At 44.8% G+C, this 15,946-nt stretch overlaps 1 long non-coding RNA gene across 1 annotated transcript; it reads left to right on the plus strand.

Annotated features, from left to right (window-relative positions):
* The first annotated feature begins 1,096 nt into the window (after window positions 1–1,096).
* Window positions 1,097–15,571, plus strand: LOC309363917. Its single transcript, XR_014165652.1, has 3 exons — window positions 1,097–1,309; window positions 7,793–7,859; window positions 14,127–15,571. It is a non-coding gene; the product is annotated as an uncharacterized lncRNA (long non-coding RNA).
* The last annotated feature ends 375 nt before the right edge of the window (window positions 15,572–15,946 follow it).

The following is a 15,946-nucleotide window of genomic DNA, read 5'->3' on the forward strand; positions in this document are numbered from 1 at the left end:
CTCTTCTCCAGGCTAAACATGCCCAGCTCCCTTAGCCGTTCCTCATAAGGCATGGTTTCCAGGCCTTTGACCATTTTGGTTGCCCTCCTCTGGACACGTTCCAGTTTGTCAGTGTCCTTCTTGAACTGTGGTGCCCAGAACTGGACACAGTACTCCAGGTGAGGTCTGACCAGAGCAGAATACAGTGGCACTATTACTTCCCTTGATCTAGATGCTATACTCCTATTGATGCAGCCCAGAATTGCATTGGCTTTTTTAGCTGCCGCGTCACACTGTTGGCTCATGTCAAGTTTGTGGTCAACCAAGACTCCTAGATCCTTTTCACATGTACTGCTCTCAAGCCAGGTGTCACCCATCTTGTATTTGTGCCTCTCATTTTTTTTGCCCAAGTGCAATACTTTACATTTCTCCCTGTTAAAATTCATCTTGTTTGTTTTGGCCCAGTTCTCTAATCCGTCAAGGTCGTTTTGAAGTGTGATCCTGTCCTCTGGGGTGTTAGCCACCTAGTATTCCTAGTAGAATACAGCCTGCTGGATTAGAAATTACTTGGGTGGGATGGATAAAAGATGGTACACATCTTCCACAGCTATCCCAGGTGCGTATTACCTCAGGTATGGGATAAGGTTGGGAAACAAAAATATAATGGAAGGATCTGTTCCTATGATCATCAGCTGCTGTCTTGCAAAAGCAAATTACAGCCAATGCAAGTGTTATATTCACATGAGGATGACGGAGCTGAGGTAAGATCACAATATCACTTTGATGGATAGATATTACATGTTGAGGTCTCCACCCCTTCATGGAAGAGGCTCATGTGGGGTTTCCACTGCAACTTTACTCTGCTCATGAGAGTAGAGTGCATGGCCAGTGATCTGTGCAAGGCAGATAATCAGAAAGGCTACTATAAAAATAGATTTAAGAGCTCACAAGCAAATGATTTGCTTTATTTTTGTTTGCGGCACAAACTGAAGGGCAAGAGGCCAAGGGCTGTTGTCCTGTGGGTCTTTGGCTATTTCACAGAGCCTGTTACACCAATATAAGGGGGGGCCGGAATTTCACAGGTCTTCGCACTGTGGAAGCCATGAAAGGAGACACTGGAAGATCCATGCACAAATCATAAATGGTGGGCTTAAATATGATTGGGGTGCACTGTGCAAAGTGGGTGTTAGAGGAGGGCTTAAACCCTGCCCTGATCTCCATTTTCCTCATCAAGTGACGCCCAGCAAAGCTACTGCCGTAGTTATCCAGTAGGAGAGCACAGATGGTGTGGTAGCTACATGACTGAACATTCAGAAGACTGCTGTGTAAGGTATGCAAGGAGTCCAGCTCAACATACCAGCAATTCAGGGGGAAGCTGTCTCTGCCATTGGAGGTCTTCAGGTGGAGACTGAGTAACTATTCATTTTTTGGTATACTCTAGCTCTGGATCTCCTGCACTGAGCAGTAGGTTGGAAAAGATAACCTCCATGGTCCTATCCAACTTTCTGTTCCCAGGAAAACAACACAGTGGGGTTTCAGGACTCTGGCATCATCCCAATTTTCTGGAAACTCTCCAAACACCCGTCATATATCCTCTTACGTTCCATTTGAGGAAAGTATGTTTTTTGACCATGGCAGATAAATTAACATAACGTAACGGACTATTGAGATGAGTAAAATAAAAACGAACCCTTGGCAGTACAGGGTACCAACTGATCGCTCATGTGTTGCAGTAAGGTGGTTAAATCCTTCCAACTAAATTAAAAAGCTCAGTTTGGATTAGGTGCAATTCTACAACACTGTTGGTCTCCAGCTTGAACTCTTATTATTGTTGTTGTTGTTAATTTTATTATGTATTTTGTCGATGCTTTCCAAACTAACTTTCCCCTGTAGAGCAGGATATAAATAGCAGGCACTTGCTTTTTGTTCTGCCTTTATTTTTTCATAAAGTTGTTAGTGTTTCTCTTGTGTGGTTTGTCTGTAAAATTTTGCAGAAAACATAACAAAAACTTTTTAAAAAAAAAAAGTTCCATTGGGGAATCCCCACTACAATGGAACAAAACAATTTCCTGCCTTTGCTTGGTGAGTTTCCTGTTAGAAATTGCTTAACAAAAATCAACAAGCATGTCCTCAAGCTCTAGACAAATCTGTTTCTGAGCCAGCCCACCCCCTATTTATTCATCCTGTTAGGAAGTCTATTCCTTTCCTTCCAGTGGCAACTGAGCTGCTGTAGTTCTAAAATCTAATAAGGTCCCCCCCCCCTTTGCTTGGGCTTGTAAAGCCAGCCCCACATCACTCAAAGGGAAAAGTGCAAGAGACAGCAGTTTGGAAATCCATAACCGAATGTGGAGAAGTGCTGTGGGAATTCCTCCAGCCATAGCTGTCACTATTTTGCAGTGCTCAAAATGCTTGGGCAGATGGATTGCTTTTGGTAGCTAATGGGCTTCTCATGGAAAGCCAGCTCTATTATTAATGAGCCACTCCCTTTTCATAATATTACAAAGGCAAGTCCTATTCCACCCTGCCTCCACTTAACTGACGTCTGACTAAGATAGTATTCTTGGAAAAGCTAGTTACACAACATCATAACGTCGATTTTCCTGCTGCCTTTATATAACACCACGGATTTGTTTCATCTCTCGGTGTTGTTAAATATCACTCTGCTCATTTATTTATTTATGTGCCAGAGGAGATTAGAATCATAAGAAAATAAGGAACAGCCAGGGCTTTCTTTTCTTCAGCCAGAACTCACTGACGCTCTCAGGTGGGTGCCATTGCCATTATAAGAGAACAGGGGAGGCGTTCGTGGTGAGTTCTGGCACCTCTTTTTCTAGAAAAAATAGCACTGCCGGATCTAACTAGTCCTGCATTGTGTTCACACAGTGGCTAACCAGATGCCCATGGGAAACCAGCAAGCTTTAGCTGAGATTCCTGCATTGCAGGGGGTTGGACTAGATGACCCTTGGGGTCCCTTCCAGTGCTACAGTTCTATGATAAGCAGGACCCGAACACAAGAGGCAGAGCATGGACATCGTGGCTGGTAGCCATAGTTAGCATTCTCTTCCACGAATGTATTGTTACAGGTTTGCAGGGAAGACCCCCTAAACCCAAGAATTTAATGAATGTCAGAATCTAGTTAATATTTGGAGTATTGAAGGGGAGATTCCATGCCAGTGGAAAAGTACAGGCTAAGCTTCCTTTCCAAGCCTTAACATGACAAAAGGTGTTGATGATCAACATCGTGGGCCTGGGCAGACAAGGGTTGTCAAAGGGAGTGGGGGCAGGCTGTGCTCAGAGGGAAAATGTGCCTCTTTAAAAAAGGCTTGGGATAATTGATGGATGAGGAGGAGTTGCTTGGGAAGAAAAAGGGGAACAAAGGCCAGAATGATCTTGACAGGCTGGCAGAAGGCTGGCTTGAAGAAATGCCTTTGACTGCACTGCTGTGGGAAATAAGCCCATGGGTGTAGCCAGGTGGGTAGGGAGGGGCAGCTGCCCCCCCAAAAAAATCAATAAAAAAATCAATAAAAATACATGGCAAACTGAGGTTCTGTCCCCCCCCCACACACACACAAAAGGCCTGCTCCCCTTGAACTACGCCCATGAACAAGGCCCTCTTGAGATAACCATTCTGTAAGAGCTGAACTCCAGCCGTCTAACTTCAGGTGTAAATATGTGAATAAATAGTGGTGCGGTAATAGCACATCTGAAGAGCTAAGCAGGTTCCAGTATGGTTTCAAATTGGATGGGAGACTGCATATTGAGATGGCTGCATTGCAGGGGATTGGTCTCTGCCGTTCTACCATTCTGTGATTCTGTTTCTTAAAGCTACGACAGCCTCCACTGTGTCTTGATTCTCAACACAACCCCAGGGTGAGCACCTGGAACCCCAAGGACTCTTGCTACTACTCAGCAGAAGTTGAGGGGCTGGCGCACCACCTGTGTAACAGTATGCAATCCTCTTTTGGTGGCCACCACTGTATCCTGTGGGAACAAATTCTATGGTTTAGCTCAGGCACCCCCAACCTTCGGCCCTCCAGATGTTTTGGACTACAATTCCCATCATCCCTGACCACTGGTCCTGTTAGCTAGGGATCATGGGAGTTGTAGTCCAAAACATCTGGAGGGCCACATGTTGGGGATGCTTGGTTTAGCTACACACTGTGTGAAGAAGTGCTTTTCTTTTAAATTTTCCAAAATTCAGCTTCATTGGATATCCAATAATTCTCTCTCTCTCTCTTTTTCTCTCTCTCTCTCCACTTCCTTCATGTCATGCATAATTTTATAAATGTCTGTCATGTTGCCTCTCACTCACCATTTCTTAAACTAACAAGCCCCAAATGTCATAACTTTCCTCATAGGGGAGATGCTCCATCCCCTTGATCATTTTGATTGCTCTTTTCTCAATAAGATTCCAGGTCTGATTGCAACAGCCTGTAAAATGCTTAATAGTCACATTGCCTCCTCCTCCTCCTCCTCCTCATGTTTTACATGAACTTTCTGGTTGGCAAGCAGACCTCATCCTTTTCTCAGGAAGTCAAAGGCTGTTGCGTAAGGCTGTCTTAGGCCTACAGTCTCTGGCCCAGTTTTCTTCTGAGCTACACTAATGAATAGCCAGAGCACCATTGAAGATACCAGCAAGCTGGAATGGCTACAACTTCTGCGAGTTATTGAGTACATAGTGCCTATGAATGACTGCAGCAGATAGTGTAGGAGGGGGGGGGGGCAGGTGGCTTATTTAACAAGAAGTTACTCATACAGTTTAAAAAAGGAGAGAACGGCTTGTGCACTAATGGACAAATTGCAGTGGGAACAGGTAGTACAAAATAGTATGGGCATTACTGACCTGGCACAGCTAAGCTCCCAAGTGACAACGGATTTCATGGCTGGTGCTAAAATCAAGGTCTAAAAAATAATCACGGAGGTTGTTTATGAATGTGCTTGTGCTACCACTCACTTCTTAGCCTGCCTGCCTGCCTTTCTTTCTTTCTTTCTTTCTTTCTTTCTTTCTTTCTTTCTTTCTTTCTTTCTCGCTTGCTTGGCCTCTTTCTTTTGAGAAATGAATTCAAATCCCCTTCACACCTTGCATGGGAGCAAACCCAGGAACCTGCAGCCAGTCCAACACTGTAGAGTTGGAAGGGACCATGAGGATCATCTAGTCCAGCCTCCTACAATGCAGGAAACTTTTGCCCAATGTGGGGCTCGAACCCACAACCCTGAGATTAAGAGTCTCATGCCCTATCAACTGCTGAGCTATCACAGCAGTAATAAGAGATCCCATATGATCCATGTGTTTTCAGCACTCCCATTTTACTTTGTGTGTGTGTGCGCGCACGCTGAAAATTTAATGTGTGACGGGGCCGCTAGGGGCGCCTTGGAAGATGGCCGACAATACCATCTCTCCAGCTCACACGAGGTAATTAAGAGGCTGATATGGGAGTAAATCAGCCTCCAAAAATTCTTCCCAGGGAAGGGAAGATGCAGCCTCGTCCGTAAAGGTAAAGGTACCCCTGCCCGTACGGGCCAGTCGTATCCGGCTCTGGGGTTGCGCGCCCATTTCGCTTAAGAGGCCGGGGACCAGTGCTGTCCGAAGACACTTCCAGGTCACGTGGCCAGCGTAACAAGCTGCATCTGGCGAGCCAGCGCAGCACACGGAAATGCCGTTTACCTTCCCGCTAGTAAGCGGTCCCTATTTATCTACTTGCACCCGGGGGTGCTTTTGAACTGCTAGGTTGGCAGGCGCTGGGACCGAGCAACGGGAGCGCACCCCATCACGGGGATTCGAACCGCTGACCTGACGATCGGCAAGTCCTAGGCGCTGAGGTTTTACCCACAGCGCCACCAGCATCCCAGCCTCGTTCGTAGTTGCCCATAAATCACCCCTGAGTTCGAAAGAAGGAGGGGTGAGGGCACTGGACGGAAAGCCCTTGAGTGAGCTTTGGATCTCCCGGACGCTGCTTCTGAGAGCGACTCTAGTTGCATTATGTAAGATAAAATATTCAATATAAAAGTAATTGCACAGGCTTCGAGTGAAGAAAAGGGTTTATCAGCTGCTAATTAAGCCTGCCACTGAGAAGTTAAGAGTGATGGAATGGACTGCACAGAAGATAACATCAAAGAATAACAACTATGTTGGTATGTTGAAACGGAATGGAAAGGGGGGGGAAGCTTCTTCTTCTCTTTACGATATTACCTAACAACCCCTCCCCTAGAAGAACTGTCACATGACTGTGACAAGTGAGATTAGAAAATAAACTGTGTGGAAATAAAAATAATAACTAAAGGCTTTGTTTTTCGGAAGATCTGGAAAGAAAAATGAAAGGCTCTCCTGTGACGCAGTTCTTAATCGGGGTCCGCCATTATGAAACAGACTATATTGCGAGATTAATAGTCAAAGGGGGAGGTGAGCCACTGCTTTGATGTTTGGATTGTAAATTTGATTTGGCAAAATCTCCCCTGGAAAGACTGATTTATGGTGCAACTGGTCTGGGAAAATTAATGAACAGACGCTTAGAATTTATTTCATCGGAAGTGACAAAAATGGCGCTTGCCGCCTGAGCAGGACTTTGGGATCAGCGTGTGATGATTTACTGCAAACAAAAGACTTACCAGCTTTGAAAAGAAAAGAAAGGGAGAGCCTTACAAAGTTCACACAGAAACATAATAATGCTTGCTTTAACTCGCCTGTGGAAATAACTCAGAGGTTATTAAAAAGAAAAACGATAACAAGAAGATCGGAACATGGGACTTGTGAACACCAAAAGCAGCAGAAATATGAGATGATTGGACCCTTACTGAACTCGAAGCATGGGAACCCCCAACAAAAATTTAAAATTTGGCAAAATATTTGGACTTAATGATATGTATTGGTATAATTTGGAATAACTAATGTGATATGATTGGATTGTTAAATGGAAAATTTAATAAAAAGTATTTTTTTTAAAAAAAGAAAATTTAATGTGTGACGTTTCGCATTTCGCATTGTGTTCTCCAGATGTGCCTGCAGAAAGGGGCTAAAGAAGGCTGAAACTTTGTAAATAGTGTGTCACAATCATGACCTACCAATCAGGACAATGAGCAACCATGGAACAATGAAACAAAATATAGATAAACAGATTATAGACTTATGCTGATTTGAGGTGTCTTGAAGTTTCTCTAGATTGCAAAATTTTCCAAGATTAACAAAGGAATTCAATAGCAGCAGGTTCTCTCATGATTGCTAGAAGGATTGTTGTGCAAACTATCCTCAGATGACTGAGGATGCCTCCAGACTGTCCATATTTGGCAGAAGGGATTCAAGCACATATTGGGAAACTGAAGTTGGTGCATTCAAAATGGATTAAAGTGCTTTGTTGCCCTAGCGCAGGAAATCTGCTTTTGGAAAAAGAAATACAAGTTTTGCAGTTAGGAAAGTGATGGGGAAAGGCATTGAAAATGCAGCGAACAAACAATTAATGGGAAGATGCAGGGCCTTTTTTTCAGCTGGAACCTGCACCTCTCAAGTGGGTGCCATTGCCATCATTAGAGAATGAGGGAGATATTCATGGTAAGATCCAGCACCTCTTTCTCTGGAAAAACAGCACTGGGAATATCCTGCAAGCAAATTTGGATGAATGCTTGTTGTCATATAAACTCCCTGTTTTGAGCAAGCAAATTGGGATGAAAAAGGCCACCTGGAGATGCACAAAATTCAGTGCAATCAGGTTTGCACCCACAGGGCTCCTTGAGAACTGGACTGTTGTTAGATAAGAATGAAAAGCCATAAGCAGTATAAGAAGAGCTACCATATATAAATATTGTTAAATGTTGTCTTCAGGCTGAAGAAGGTGTCCATGCCCAGCCTTGATCTTTCCACCTGCCTGCTGCACCTCTTCACCTTTCAGGTAAGTAGTTTGTACGGCAGCTCTGTACCACCATGCCAGCCACTCCTGTTCCCATCCCACCTCAGTGTAAATGCTTTAGAAAGTGTTACCAAATAAAACTACAATGAGGTGAAAAATTCTGACACAAGAACCAAATGTGGGAGACGGAGCATTTCTCTCTCTCTCTCCCCCTTACTTGCTTATTTTTCATTGGTTATCATTCGTATAGTAAAGTCCTTTAATGACTGAGGAGCTACTGTCATAGATCACATTTGACAGAGTAGCCATGTAGTTTGATTCTTCTTTAGTTGTGCAAAATAACTCTGGGTGCAGTGCATTTAAAGCTGAAGGGAGAACGTTAAGTTTTAATTGATAGTCCAATTCAAAGCCAGCTCCAGGTGCAATTTCAACCCCCAAGTGAAATCCTGCAGGTCCCAACTCCTGAAACACCGACATCTGCAGTAAGTGTCTGCAGAAGCACTTGCACCACTATGATCTGCAGTAGATGCCTGCAAGCAACCCCCTCTTTTCATGCTCCCTCCCCTAACACCCTGGTGCAGCATCATTCTGGGACATTGTGGTGATATCAAAAGGTTGTTTTATAGTGAATTACCAAACCACTGCAGCCATTTGGTAAATTTGGGACCAGTTCAAGTGTCAGTGGGCTGTCTGCAGCTGCCCCACCATGGTATTGCCACTGGTTCTGGAGCAATGAACTAACTAAAGCTTCAGGTCACAGCTGAACTTGTTCCCATCTTCGCTGTAAATTTGTGGGACTATGACTGAGGCCCACCCACCACACCAGATGCAGGCTACCCAGCCACAACAGGTCTCTTCCTTAAAGACCGCTTTCCTTCCATTTTGTACTGAAAGCTAACAGACATTTTGTATTTCGGAGCAAAAAATGGATAGTGCTCAGCTGAAATAATTGTCAATATATTTCGACATCTGCCGCAGCAGGTGGGAACGGGGGTGAGCTTGAACTTCTTGCGATGGCCCAGAAGCTTCAGAGTCAGGAGGACCTCTGTGTCAGATGGAGACGGGTGTTGGGGAACGTACCGTCTGCAGACATTACCTTCTGTCTAAGCCTGAAGCCGTGACAAATTAATGGACCAAATACGAAAACCTCCTGGGTGAAACCACATAATCTTCTTAAGTCAAGGATTGACTTAATAGTACTTTCTGTTGCTATTAGAGTCTTTGCCACAAGGATCTCAGTTTAATTAAGGCAAGCAGCAAGAATTGCAAGGTGGTCTGGAAAAACGGGTTAAACTGAATGCAGCAAGAAGGAGCTCTGTGAGGAATTTAATTGCTGTTGGAAAAAAGCCAGTGCCAGCTCCAGGTCTTGAGGGGCCCTTGGGCAAGACATTCTCCATAGGCCCTTCCTCCTGCAGGGAGCCTACCTTCCCACTGCCATTGCTGGCAGATGTTCCTGCTCCTTGGCCTCATCACAGCTGTGCCACCTTCTCGCTTGCCAGAACCAATAAGCAAGCCAGCAGTTGCAGCTGCTTCCCTTCCTCCACCTCACCACAGTCATTGTTTGCTTGCCCATCTGGGCCAGAGCAAGTGATCGAGGAACAATAAGACCAAAATAGTGAAGGAGGAAGAGCAAGTCCAGAGCACTCCTGTCAGTCAAGTCACCACTGACTGTTTTGTTTTGGCTTAACACTTCGTATTTTCTCCAAGTTATTTGTAGCCAGCAGTGTACATTTTAAAAAGTTGTGTTGAATAATCCTTTGATCTATTTTTTTTCAGTTTTATAATCACCATTTAAAAAATAACACATCTGTTTTCACACAGGTTGGCCACTGTGAGAACAAGATGCTGGACTAAATGGGCTGTTGGCCTGATCCAACAGCCTCTTTCTATGTAGTTATGAGCTCCTCCTCCACAAGGCTCAAGAACTGTGGGGGATTGGGAAATGGCTTTCACAGCTCAATTCAATGTCCACTTCACCCTCTCAAACTAGTTGGGACTTGCTTCTGGGAGAATATGCATAGGGTTACCCTGTCAGTGTCAACCGACACATGATACTCTCCAGCAAGTTTTCCACCAGTAACATAAACACCACATGGCATTCCTTACCCAGCAGGTCAGATGAACCCAGAAATTAATCCCAAACTGTGCAAGTGGGTGTGATGAATCTATTGTAATGAAACCTCTAAGCCACTTATAAAAAAGCCAATCCTTTCTTTTGATGGCAAATGGTAATTAGTCAGCTGAGTGTTGAATGTCCCAGAGGGAAGTAAGGATAAGAGTTGCATGTCATCTAGATCAGTGTTTCTCAACCTTGGGCCTCCAGCTGTTTTTGGACTACAATTCCCATCATCCCTGGCCACTGGTCTTGCTAGTCAGGGATGATGGGAGTTGTAGTTCAAAAACAGCTGGAGGCCCAAGGTTGGGAAACACTGATCTAGATGAGACCAAAATAAGGATGAGTTAACCCTTTGATTTCTTGGTGTGTTGGTGGCTGAACTGCACAGTAAGGATTTCTGATCTGCATCTGACTCCAGCCTTGACACTGCGCATATGAACTTAGTAGGGTATCTATCATCTTTCCTCCTCTCTTTCTTCTTTTCAACATTTCAACAAAAAACAAAACACCTGTGTATTCTGCACTGCATTGTCTTCTATAAGCTCATGTTTCCTCATCCCTCCCGCCTAGTCTCTTAATCCTCTTAGTTTATTGCATTGTTCAGGAATGGCTCAATACACTTTGCTACCTGAGGCAAAGAATAAGATGGCGTGTGTCCCACCCCCAGTTCTATGTTCAGGAGCCAACTGGTCTTTCTTCAGTACTGGAGACAGGACAGCAGCATTCTCTTGTGCACCTAGGCTGCTGAGATGGCCTCATTCTGCTGGCACTGGTTTTTGCTGATTTTAGAGTGTAAACCTAAGGGGAGGGAATCATTACTTTTTAAAGCGCTTCGCCCGCCCTGCCACTTTCCTCTGGGAAAACCTGCTCTTTACCGCTGAATTGGAGCAAACGTCAGTAGGGTTTTCTCTGGATTGATATTTGCTCCGATTTAACACTAAAGAGTGGATTTCCCAAGGGGAAGCGGCAAGGCAAACGCAAAACTACTCAGACCTGTGCTTTCTAGGGAAAAGAAGAAGTGTGGGCGAGCCCTAATAGTTTTAGACACTTTAGAATTTGGTGGTAGTGGTGGATGAGCACATGGACAGATGTGGCTCAGGCCTGATAAAAGAGGCAATTCCCTAGTAGTGGTTTGCTGCAGAGTGCAAGTAATTGCTTTGCAGTAGACTGGTTATCTGTATTGGGCCTGCCAATTTCTTTTACTATTTATTTCTGTGTTATATTTAGCAGTCACCTCATGCTATGAGCCTCTAGAGTTCATGTACAAGAGGTTTCTGATCAGGTGAAGAAAAGTGGTGTGAGTCTTCTTTACCATTTGGCAGGAAAATCAACTGACTCCACTCAGACACATTGCACAGTGACAGTCGGGCTGCATCTACCACCCCCAACGACCTCTGCCTCCCCTCTACCCCTATTTCCTCCCCCAATGAACTAACCTGAGTTGTGCTTTGTATGCACTCCCCACATACCTATAATCTTTATTCAATATACTGCTTGTGCAAAATCTGCTGCTCTAATCTAATTTGTGTGCTTCATTGTGCAAACATCACATGAATGGCTTATCGCAGTGAAAGGCATATTGTAGCAGGGAATCTCATGCTGGTATAATTAAAGGCCTGCTTGCATAGCCATTCACACCTCTGTTTGCAGGGATTTATAACTTAGCTGTACAAATGAATTCAGTCTCTACTGAAAATTTGTGTTCTTTGATCCAGAGCATGCCTGCTTTGGAAGAACTTCCCAAATGCAGGAATGGGAAATGGTCATTAAAGATAAAATAAGTTGGAGTCAGCGAGAGAGATACATCCCTGACCTCTACAACTTATTGTGACAGCAAGCAAGGCAATGTGTTCATGTGAAGTCCTTGGCATCTAGAAAAATAGGGGCCTAGACTGTAATTAGAACAAAGCTTCTTTTTTGCAGTTTTTGCTACATTGCAGCAACATGTTTAGAAGTGGGGCAGCTAAGTGGGTTACATGTTTTGATCCCAAATTTTGTTCTGAATTACTCCAAATTTATACCAATGTAACACAATACAGTTTTCCCTGGGGCCACATTCCTATTGTGGCTAAAGCTGTGATCCTAATAGCACTTTTTTGAAAATTAAAATTAATGAGGCCCTTCAGCTGAAGAGTAAGAATCTGCACCACCCTGTTTGTTATTAATGTTTATTGAAATGTTGGAAATTTCCTGGTGAAATGTCGGAAGCCAGTAGAGTATGGCATCTGTTTATTACATGGATTCCTCTCTTCCTCCAAGGAGCTCAGGGCAGTGGCCTGCATAGGATTATCCCATTTTATCCTTACTACAACCCCATGAAATAAGTTAGTCTGCAAGACCGAGGCTGGTCCAAGGTCACATGTAGGCTTCAGGTCTTTGTCTTAGCTAGAATTCAAAGCCAGGTCTCCTGGACCCAGTGTGCTTTTCCCTGACTCACCTTACCATCAACGCTTCAGCACCCTAACAAACATGGCCCCTCTGGTGTGGAGTATAATATTGGCCAAACCTTCTAGGGCTCTTGTGGCTTTAAGCCAGCATTCTGTCTCTGGATTTCTATTCACCATATGAAAAAGTATGATGAGCACACTGCCTTCTAAGCCAGAAATTGCTGTCAAGGGAGTTTCTTCCTTTACTAGTAGCCAACTGGCACACTTCAGTCTCTCCCCACTCCTTTGCCTTCAAAGGAGAGCAATGGAACATGGCCAAGGCTAAAAGGCAGGGAGTAAAAACTGTGCATGCAGCAAGGTGTGGTCCTGATACCCGCATTTATGAGCTTCACCCAAAGGTACTTCAGAGCCTCTGTCTACAGTCGTTGAAAATTCTTGGAAAACAGGTGAGGTCCCTGCGGACTGAAGACAGGCAAATGTCCCTATTTATAAATAGGGTGGGGAAGAAGACCCAGTTTACTACCGACTGGGGAGCTTGACATCAATGCCAGGAAAGGTCCTAGGACAAATAATTAAACAATCTGTGAGCACTTAGAAAAGGATGCTGTGATTACTAAGACCCAGGATGGGTTTCTCAAAAGCAAGTCCTGCCAGACAAAATTCATTTCCTTTTTTGATAGAGTTACAAGCTTGGTGGATAATGGGGATGCTGTGGACATAGTGTATCTTGATTTCAGAAACGCTTTTGACTAAGTCCCCTATGATATTCTTGCAAAGAAGCTGGTAAAATGTGGGTTAGTTAGGTCAGCTTGTTGATCCTCGTCATCCTGGGGAAAAGTGACAAGTAGGGTGCTGCAGGACAGAGGTGGAGCTAGCTATTCCAACACCAGGAGCGGCACACATGCTGTGCACCCAGGGGCGGGGCTAGCCACCCATGGCAAGCGTCACAGGGAGGTTCAGCCCGAGGCAAGCATCCCAGGGGGGAGGCATGGCGATGTCACCCCCCTCAGGGAGGACATCCGGGGCGGACTGCCCCCACTGCCCCCCTTCCTCCGCCACTGCTGCGGGATACTGTCCTGTGCCCATTGTTGTTCAATGTCTTTATAAATAACTTGGATTAAGGAATTGAGGGGATGTTCATCAAATTTGCAGATAACACCAAATTGGGAGGGGTAGCTAGTGCTGCAGAAGGTAGAATTGGGGTCCAAGATGACCCTAACAGAATGGAAAACTGGTGCAAAACTAACAGAATGAATTTCACTAGGGACATATGTAAGGTTCTATACTTAAGCAGGAAGAACCACCTGTACCTGGCCTAGAGGTAAAATGTGACTCTCCAGTCATCTTTAGTTAGCTTCTGGGACACTCCTGGGATCATTCCGCTGTCACACTAGCCTTCTCTATGCCCTCATTGAATGCTTTTGTCTGATTGGAATGTACCCTTGAACTATGATTATCCCTCTTGCTTGTCTGATTGGAAGTTGGGTGTGGGTGTGTGTCTGGGTTATGCATGGCTGTTTGCTGCATAGCCTACTGCACAAATGCAAGAATCACATCTATCACATTTTGCCTGTGGCTCCTCCCACACCCATCAAGTGGCATGTGGCCCCTGGATGTTTGCCCACAAAGGTATGTGGGGTATATTCCTATAGGAGATCAGCTAGGGAGGCAGGACCAGACAGGCTGCTTTAGCTCTGAAGACCTACTATAATAATGTAAAGATGTAATAAAACTCTTGGGGGTTGCCCTGTTGTATTGTTGTAAGAAATTGTGCTATTATGATGATGTGGCTTTTCATGTTAGCAGGATCTACTTGTGCAGGATCCACCATCAGGCAATGCATGGTCTCCAGTCCACCAGTGCTGAGACAGAGGGTCTGTCATCTAATCCCACCCTATGAGGATTCCAGCAGCCCCTGGATGCTACAGCAATGTCTCTCAGGCAAAAGAACAGGGAGAGGAAGTCACATTGTACAGGCAGAAGACTTTGTGCTAACAAGATGACTTCCTTTGATATGACTCAAGAGTGCCCCTCAAAATGTGTAAATTCTACACCATTTAACTAAGGCACTGGATCTCCCTGTGCCATTGGAACACCAAAGAAATAAGATCTCTTTGCATCAAAGAGCCTGAGACTGTTGTCAATTGTCCTCAGCTTCTAAACATGCAGAGGGTCTAAATATGTAGATGTAGGGATGCTGTCACAGGAGTGTGCAGGCCAGTATTCACACCGTTCAAAGACGGAGTTAACTTTTTATTAGCAAAAACATGATGTCTACAGACTTGATTGTCAGGCCTAATGAGCAGAGCAGTTCGTTTCTGGTGGTCTTCCTGCATGAAAATCAGTTGCCGAGACTGAAAGTCCCTGCCTCCTTAGTGCTTTCCCCAAGCAATCAGAGACTGTGCCTTCACATAGCTAACTTCTCCTCTCTCCTTTTCATGCCTCTTCTCGTTCTGGGAGACAATGTGGGAGGGGAGCTTGTTGCAGCAGGAGGGGGCAAGACTCATGACTCTTCACCAGCTTGATTCATTTCTGCCTCTTGGCCTCCCTCCTCCCACACACCTGCTTCAGCTTCTGCCTTTGATTCTTGACTTCTCTATGCCACAGCCTCTCCCACCTCACCAAGCCCTGTTACTTCTTCAGCTCCTCTTCCCAGCCTTCTCCATCTTCTCCCTCTGACCCCTATCATCCCACCACCACTCCCTGGGTTCTGAGCCTTCTTCCCTTGATGGTTCCCCAGCTGGTTCCACCATTCCTCTGCTTCCAACCTGTACACGACAGATGCAAAACCTTCTTCAATGAAAAGTGACCTTAGGTTTATACTATAATCATTATGGCACCTTGACTAATACCTTGCAATGTCACAATAGGCAATTACACAGCAGAGATGAGGAACCTGTGGCCCTGCAGCTCCCATCAGCCTCAGCCTGCATGGCCAATGGTCAGGGATTATGGGAGTTGCAGTCCAGCCAAGCCTAGACAGTCACTGGTTCCCCATCCCTGTACTGTAGCAATATGAGGGCACTGCCAAAACTGACACACTGGTGCCAGGATTTAGGACTGCAATATTAGCAGGTGAGTTTCCTGAAGTAACTACAATACTTTTAGTAGAGCAAAGTGAAACATGCTTAAAAGGCTTCTGCAACAGGCTACACTGAAGAAAGAAAACATTGTAGTGTTTTGTTTATATTTAAAAATATCATTTATTGTATTTTGTTGTTGTTTTTAAATATATTCTCTGTTCTCATTCATTTGCCCTTGCTCAGTCTGTCACAGTGAACAGGGGAGAGCTCAGTGAGCAACAAACCAGACATCACACAGGCACACATTCTCTGTCAGTCATCAAAGTATCCAAAATAAAACCAGAAATACAAAAGAAATCCAGGCAGAGGGGTTAGGGGGACACAAAAAGAAACAGACATTAGCTAAATATCCAAGGTCATGTTGGATTGGCAATGGGAGCAGAAGGTTTGATATATCTTTCAAATTACTCTGTAGAACTTGTCCACATGGTGCCCTTCAGCCATTTTGGAACACAGCACACATCAGCCCCAGCCAGCATGGCCGTTCACTGACGGTGGATGTAGTCCAAAATCCTTTGGAAAGCTTTTGGTTGGTCAAGCCTG

The sequence above is a fragment of the Podarcis melisellensis genome (genome assembly GCF_964234715.1).
Source record: "Podarcis melisellensis genome assembly, chromosome: 2".
NCBI classification, from domain to species: Eukaryota; Metazoa; Chordata; class Lepidosauria; order Squamata; family Lacertidae; genus Podarcis; species Podarcis melisellensis.